This window comes from Pogona vitticeps, chromosome 1, assembly GCF_051106095.1.
Source record: "Pogona vitticeps strain Pit_001003342236 chromosome 1, PviZW2.1, whole genome shotgun sequence".
Classification (NCBI taxonomy): Eukaryota; Metazoa; Chordata; class Lepidosauria; order Squamata; family Agamidae; genus Pogona; species Pogona vitticeps.
Genome location: NC_135783.1, coordinates 312035338 through 312043662, shown reverse-complemented (window position 1 = coordinate 312043662; position 8325 = coordinate 312035338). Strand labels below are relative to the sequence as shown.

The 8325-nt window shown below is 36.0% G+C and overlaps 1 long non-coding RNA gene across 1 annotated transcript; it reads left to right on the top strand.

Moving 5' to 3' along the window:
- Nucleotides 1-333: 333 nt before the first annotated feature.
- Nucleotides 334-6375, top strand: LOC144588733 (uncharacterized). The gene is made up of 2 exons (XR_013544419.1): nt 334-446; nt 960-6375. It is a non-coding gene; the product is annotated as an uncharacterized LOC144588733 (long non-coding RNA).
- Nucleotides 6376-8325: the final 1950 nt, after the last annotated feature.

The window sequence follows — 8325 nt, the reverse complement described above, 5'->3', positions numbered from 1 at the left end:
AATTCCCTCCCTTAAAAAAAAAAGAATTTTAAAAAGCAGGGACCACCAGAGTATACAACATTTCCTCCCTGAAAGAGTTGTGATATATTGGACCCACTCCTCCTATTAAGAGATACTAATATTTCTGATTTAAACAACCATAAGAAATGTTGTACTGCATTTTAATGAACAGTGCTGTACTGTCAGCTTACTGCTTCTAATTTAAACGTCTTTGCTCCATGTGAATCGAGATTACAAAGATAATTAAAAATCCAGTCATTTCCCTTGTAGAAAAAATTACTGCTTTTCTGATCTTATTTATTTTTCTTTCCCGTGCCTGAATTGGAGATGTAGCAAAGGGATGGTACTCTACTATCATGAATTTCAAAGACAAACTGCATTAATCAAGATGTACTCCTTTAGGAGCAGAGTGTATCCAGAAGCCTAACAAGACAATATATGGCAAGGTAAATTAGTGTAAAGTGGATCATATGCAAAGTGAATTCCCATAGTTCATTATTTTCATGAGCCTGGTACATTTTCTAAGTGCTGCAGCCAGCATTACTTAGGGGAAAAAAAGGCTTTCAGGAAAATTTGTGCCAAATGTAGCAATTTAATTCGGGGGGGGGGGGAGAGAATCTTGGACTGAGTGTTAAAAATGTTCTTTCCCCCATAACTAATAAGTATACTATTTTGTAGGGGAAAAACACATAATATCATGCTAAATTGGCTCAAATGACAATGATGTATTAAAAACAATTTTAAAACCTTGCGACTATCTGCTGCCTTTCATCTCCATTACACACATAAATAGCTCATTAATTCTATGAATCTGGTAATAAATATGGTTCAGTTTAGTGGGGCGTTATCTCCAAGAAAACATAGAACTCAATCTACTGTTAATCCCACTTAGAGCAGACCAACTGAAACCAATGTAACTTAAATCACTCACAGTTTACAAGTGCTATTTATTTCTATAGGTCTGCTCTGAAGAGGAGTACCATTGAATTAAACCCATGGACAGGATCATGGAAATGTCCATTTATTTTAAAATAAAAAATAAAGCAAAGAAAATTCCCCAAGCCTTTAACAAAATGTTGTGTGTTTGTTGTATGTGTACAGTGGGGAGGGGTTTGTTATCACTTTGTTTGATTTCTTGTTTGAGTGACTTGTGAAGAAAACATTATTATCTATGTCGTTTCTCTCTGATTACAAGAACTGTGTTAGACATAAAAGTCTACTTTAAACTAGTTTACAGTTTAAAGACAGGTTTAATAACAGGTGAACACTGAAAAATATGCAAACAAAATGGCAGACATGAATGACTTCATTTAAGGCATAATTGCTTCTCATCAACCCACGAAATCATGCAGAAACAGTCCCTGTTTCACCCAGCCTGGAAGGGACTAGAGAAATCAGTCAGGCATATATTCTAAGTGGAAGGTCCATTCCTGGGTTGTAGCCAGATGACTGTGCCATACACAGATCCAAGCCTAAAAACAATAGCTCTTAGAATCACAGTTCATCATAAGAGATAATTATAGAGCAAGCAAAACAATCAGGGCCCTTGAATATATAGAGTAATTGTGGGCTATGAAGTTTGGAGTGGGAAGCATAAAACACACTTCTTTGGAGTCATTTTCTTCTACCAGGAAAGGGTGTAAATGTAAAGTGAAGTTATTTTGATAGCTCTTGGTTTTTTTTAAAAAAAGTAATTCCTCCCTAACCAGGCTGTGTGGGGGATTTTCCCCTAAGAATACTGTAAATGTTAGAATATGAAAAATATGCATATACCTCAGTTATGAACATGGTAGGAAGACCTTTCTCTTAAGGCAGGCTTTTACTTAGTGACCAGATATCTAGGAGACAATAGACAGGGTGGTTTATATTTTGTTACTTCTAAATCTGGTTTTATTTTTTTGTAATGCTTTTACCTAACATTTAAAATATAATGTTATGAATTCTTTTATATTTTGTATGTTGTAAGCCACCTTGGATCCTTTTTTCAGGAGAAAGTTGGGGTAAAATATTTTAAATAACATCAATCAATAAATAAAATCACTTAAAAATAACATCCTTTTTAAAAAGAATGAAAGAATGTTTCTCTGAATGGCCAAATGAAACATACTAGAATGTGACTTATTCAAATGTAATCATATTGGAGAAAAAAAATAAAAACATCTAGAAGATATTCTTCCTATCCTTGCCATGTTGTAGCACATTTTAAAATTCATTTTGAGGATCATTCTGTCATCCTATATTTTATATAAATAATAAGCTTTAAGTGTATGTCTGAGATTGTTTTTTGTTTCTTTCTTTTTAAACTCTGCTGCTTTATTTTTTAATTATTAGTGACATATACATGGCTGGACCAAGACATTTTGTGGCCAGAGAGTAAGCAGATCACAACATCCCTACAGACACACAATTAAAGGTGCACAGGTCCCAGACTTAATTATGTAATTTTTGTCATGAGGGCAGAAAATACTTCCTTCCATTTTGAGTAATAAATGTACAATAGTAACAATAAATAACAAGCTATTTGCTTCCCTTTCATAACACCAAAATCCTGTTTCCTGAGGTGGTTTCCTTGCTTTGATAACCACCAGGCTATATTTCACCCACATCCACAACCACAGCAAAGCAAAGAGGTCAGTTACACGCTGCCAAAGATGGGAACCGTATATGGAGAAAAAGCTGATCTTCTAGCTCAGAAACCTGTATCCTTGGTCTGCACTTTGTGTAGTACAATGGCCAGCCAATTAACTTGAAGTTGAATTTTTAGTTAAACTTGCAGCCTTTCAGTCCACAGATCTGTGCATTATATCTCATCATTGATTCTGTCCTTTAAAAATTAAATAAAAACAACCCTCTGTTTTCCTTTCTGTTTTCTCTCTCTGTGTACTTGTTTTTTAAGCAGTGCCACTTTGGAGCATGTGTGTGTGTTTTTTAAAGCTGTTTAAGCTGCACAAATCACACTGTGTTTTCTTAACTATTGAAGAAAATTAATCCGCCTCAAAAATAGGCAACCTAGGAGAGAGACCTTTTTTGCATACAGATTTTTCATTTACAATAGACTATATGAACCAACAATTCATGAAATAACCCCTTTCCTTTCTATACTGTATATACAAAACCAGATCATTACATCATTTGCCCTGAGGGCTGGGCCAGAAAGAAAATGCAGGGCAAAATAAGGAAGGGGAAAATAGATATAAAGGCTGTTTTTGAGTAGAATTCACAGAACAGCCTTGTTTTTGTGGAAACAAACTGGTAGTGATTGGCCATGACCAGTAATTCATACCTCATAAGCATTCCCTGACAGAATGCACCCTTCTTAAAGCAATCTCCATTTAACAAAGCTGAGTACTAGCTAGTATATGAAATCACATAAAACAGCCTCCATGGCTCTTATTACATATTTTCAAATGATTCCTATACAACAGCAAAGGAAAATTCATTTCAGTTATTTGGAAAGATGGAAGCCTGGAACACAGAAGCGTTAATTGGTTTCTCTTTTTTTAAAAAATTCAAAAGCAGTGTGCATAATCTCCCGATTTTATGGACAGGCTGGTAATACTATCAATATTTTAATTCTAGGTACACATGTACTATTTAATAGCCTTCTTTCCGTGCAAACTCAGTGTTTTGTGAGGCTGTTTCTTCTTTGTTTTGGTTTTTGGTTCTTCACACTGCTCCAGGAAAGGTTGGGGCTGCCTTGAATTTGAATTAGATTCAATTTGCTCTCACTAAGTCAGAATAGTTTCATGTAAATCTCTTATATTTGCATTTGTACAATTTCTGGTGTGGTATAAAGAGAGGATATGGAACGGATTTTTTCTTTATCACCTTTATCAAAAGGTGACAGAATAACAAAAGAGAATAATATAACATAGCACAATTAATGTAATGCAGTATAATATAAAGCAGCATTGGATAGTGTGCAGGTTTTTGCATAGGCAAGTGATACATCAACAACAAATTGCCAAGATTTAATGGGAAATCAGTTGCAAACATTGTGATTGAATCTCACATTCATGTCCAAATGCCCCAACCGTTTCCTAATAATGATTTTGCTAGACTGAATTTATTTTGGATGTCTAAGTCACAGCTTTCAGAGAGCCTGTTTTGTGTTTAAGTCACTCTGAACACAGCCCCAATGTGTCTGTAAACCAGATTAATAAAACAGGGATGAACTCAAGTGTGACTCCTGACATCAACAATCTGACTTCAATATTTTTCTACCCAGAGAGGCTTCTGATTCTTGTTACCATTTTACTATGATGGATGGGTTTTCAGCTCCCAAAAGCCAGGCTGGTTCTATTATTAAGAAAGAAAGAAATCTGCAATGGGAGATGCATAACTGCTATTTAAGATTTCCCAGCCCATATACTGAAAACAACAGAGCAACACCTGCAGCATTACTCACTCTGCTTTTCCATCTCTTTCTTCTTTCCCGCAAGGCTAAAATGCACAATTATTATTATAGATCAGCCCTGCTCTGCATTAAGGCTTCATCGCAATGTAAGCTTTTGATTACCAACATTATATTCTGGAAATCCTCACAGAAGCCGAGCTTCATCTGGGGTCTGTTTGACTTGTCTGATCATCTGGGTTTTCATTGTCATTGCTTCATAATAATTGAATGTCATACATAATGACATAAAATGAGGCAAAGCCACAGAAGCTGCCAATCTTAGTAGATCTAAGAGATCATGAGCGCACGCCTAGAGAAAGCTTGATTTGTTTGTGCCAACAACATTCATTACAGGCTTATCTCCCTGGGCTAGTGTTCTCTTGATCTCTCTGTTTCAAACACTCTTTCAGCATCCACTGGCGCTGCTTAATCAGTGTGTTTTATCTCCTACAATTAGCAAAATGAGGGAATATATATATTGGCACTACAGGGAAAAAAAGTATTAAAATGATGTTTACCATTCTGTGAGTAAAACATTTTACTCTCCTTTCCCCCACATTCTTGGTTTCTGTTTAAGCAACCAAGTGGAATCACATTTGCTGCTGTTCAACATTTGTTCTACACTTTCCTTTTTTTTCTAAAGCATCACAAGCAAATAAATTTCTTTTAATGCACAGCGTATTTGGAAACATAGACAATGGCAGATCATATTTACATGCTTTCCTGAAAGAGGCAACTTCCCCTATTTTGCATCTAATTAAAAGTTTGCTAGAGATGTGATAGATTTGAGGGGGGTATAAATTAAAATTAATTAGCGTTATTAAGCAGCTATGAAAAGAAGGATTTGTGAAATAGTGAGAAATATTATTTAAACCCTAATGGAATTCAGTGAAACCCACAGGTCTATTACAGGCCTCAGATTTGCCAGGATCACTGCAGGGAATCTAACATTAATAAGCACACTGGTAATTAAATCATTTGTTACTTTGTCTGTAATGTTGTAATGTTTCAGTGATACTCTGTCAGAGCTCTTTGTGCAGATCAGAGCTAATCAAAGGTAATCAATTTTCAGCATTTGAGAAATCTGTAAATGATTATACATTCATCAGATCATTTAGTGGAGTGCAGGGAAAGTGCAATGCAATTAATCTTCCAGCATGAGGAGGAATTACCACCACAGAATTCAACAGTTATAATTAATTTCATTGTCTTGCTGTGAATTTTGATTGCTTTTCTTTGGACTGTATAGTACAAATGATGATTCATTGCAAAGTATTTGCAAAGCAAACACACCAGTGTGCAATGCAAATTAAAGTAGCTATATAACAGATAGGTTTCAAACTTCCTATTTACTTGGGGTTGTTGAGTACTAATTTGCCAAATAATTGCTTGTTAACTTTATACTCTCTTCTCTTTGAATATTGAGATCAGTAGCCAACAGAAATAGAAAGCCCTTGGTTTGGCTCATCCTATATTATTTCCCTACAATATTTAGAAGCCTTTAAAGTGTTGGTTCCATAACAGGGGGATGGGGGAAGAATACCTATGTCATATGAAAGGTTTTGTAAAATGCAGAGCCTGCAGATGATACTTGAAGATGCTGCAAATTTAACCTGGAACCTTCTATGGTGAATATCTTGGAATAATAGAATAATTCTGAAGTTATGTTTTTGACATGTCTGTTCAAAATTATAGCACCATCTACTAAATAAATATAAGATTAATTAATCATTTTATGTATTAGTATTAATCATCAGCCTTAAAATCATAGCAGCATGATTCTTTTGCCAGTGATGGAAAGTGGTAATTTTCTTTTTTAGCAGGCAACTGGTAAAGATGATTGAAGAATCAATGTGGGCCAAATCTATGTAACAAAGAATGATACTATTTGTGGTCAAGCTCTGGATTTTATTATAGTGAACAAACTCCTTCCTCTTAAGAAATGGTAGATAAAATGAAGACAAAAAAGAAATAAGAAATAAGAAGAACAGAGTTAAAGGCTGAGAACAGGAATGTGTGTTGTGCAAATCCAGCCGTCTTGGATGCCAACTTGGAAATTTGGAACTAGTCCAATTCAGGATGAATCATTCTGCAGTCCACCTGATTCAACTCAGAACTGCATCTGAATCTTAGTTTGGAAACCCAGATTGCTATGTCTCTCACGGACAATTGTAATTGAACAAATGACTATGACTTTTTAAAATGCTTGTCAGAATTATAGGAAATCTGCATGGAGAGTTGGGGCAGTTGTCCTTCGAAGAGACAAAAGAACTTGCTGCATGGAGTTCCATACAAGAGCATCCATTTACAGTTTTGGGGTTTCCAGGAAAAGGACATAAACACAATTTCTTTGGTGGGCAATAGTCATGTCACTTGCAGATTGGGCCCTAGGTAAGAAACCTGTCAGATTTTAAAAGTAGAGGGTGAAAAGAAGCTGACATTTCAAGCAAAAGAAAAGTCCGCTCCTCTTATTGAGGGATTTGAGGTAATTTGTACAGCAGTGACAGAGGACACAGTCAAGAACATTTCAGAGGAACAATACACGAAAAAACAGTATTAGATTATCTTAGTTCTTTTGCTTCAGTTGGCATGAAATTACATATAAATTGCAATAGGACTTGATGACTGTGAAGCACACAGGGCAGAGACTGAAGGACATTCACCATTTTCCAAACAAGGACCCAGAGTTACTTTCCCACAGAGTCCACTGCACCCATCTGAGACTTCATGCTCTTGGGAAGAGGAACAAGAAAGAAGCCCAAGCATTGGACCTGTCCTGCGATATATTGGCTCATGCCTTATTTATGGTGCCTTGACGTAAAGCTATGCCTGGCAAAAAGGAAATGTGCTCTGTAATGCACACAGCCTGATTGGTTATGAAGCAGTAACGTATTTGTATCCATGCTCTGTAACTGCATAGTCAGTTGTGCATCCCCAGCACAACCGACTGTGCAATATGCTGGTGGAAGTGCTTCAGGACAGCAGTTCTGCCTTGGCACTTGCACAACTACCACAGGTGCAATCTCAAGTTACATGTGTGTAGCTGCAGTGGGATTTTGGCCAATGTAACCACATTGCCAGGCGTGAGAACTGGAGAGCCGTGGTCATTCACTGTACAGTGGACCCTCGACTTACAGACGGCTCGACTTACAGACTTTTCGAGTTACAGACTTCTCTGGCTGCAAAATTTAGATTCGACTTGCAGCCAGAGAATCGACTTACAGACCAGAAAAAAACCCCAAATGGAATAAAAATGTAATAAAAACCACTGGTTATGGGATTAATCGGTTTTCAGTGCATTGTAGGTCAATGGAGATTCAACTTACAGACTTTTCGACTTGCAGCCACCATTCCAATACGGATTAATTCCTTAAGTAGAGGGTCCACTGTAATTAGAAGCTATCTCTCTTCCCTTGTATTTTTCTTATATGAAAAACTATTAGTAGTTTGAAAAACCTACTTGGTGTCTAGGTATCTTCAAATCAATATTGGTAACAAATACTCAGAGGTGTTCAGTTTTGGATTTGTTACAGTTCAAAGGAGTCTTGCTTTGATTGTGCATCTCCTGAATTTGTTCAATAAACACTATTTGTTTCTGAATTTTAGAGCTGTATGACCTGAAGCATATCTCTTAGCAGGCATCACGGCCATGATCCACAGACACATTGGAGTCAATGTGAACAAGACTGTGGTTCTGTGCATACTTGCCTCTGAATAAGTCTTATTTAACTCAGTGGGGACATGTCTGAGTAAACATTTGCACATAATGTTATGCTGTTAAAATATGTTTTAAAAATACCAAAGTAGTCATTAAGGTTTTAAAGAATTACTTATTATTTATTATTTTATGTATTATTTATTATTTCAGTCCTTAATTTTTATAATGTTTTAAGCTGAATGTATAATTGCCATAATGCAGTCCCTTTAAA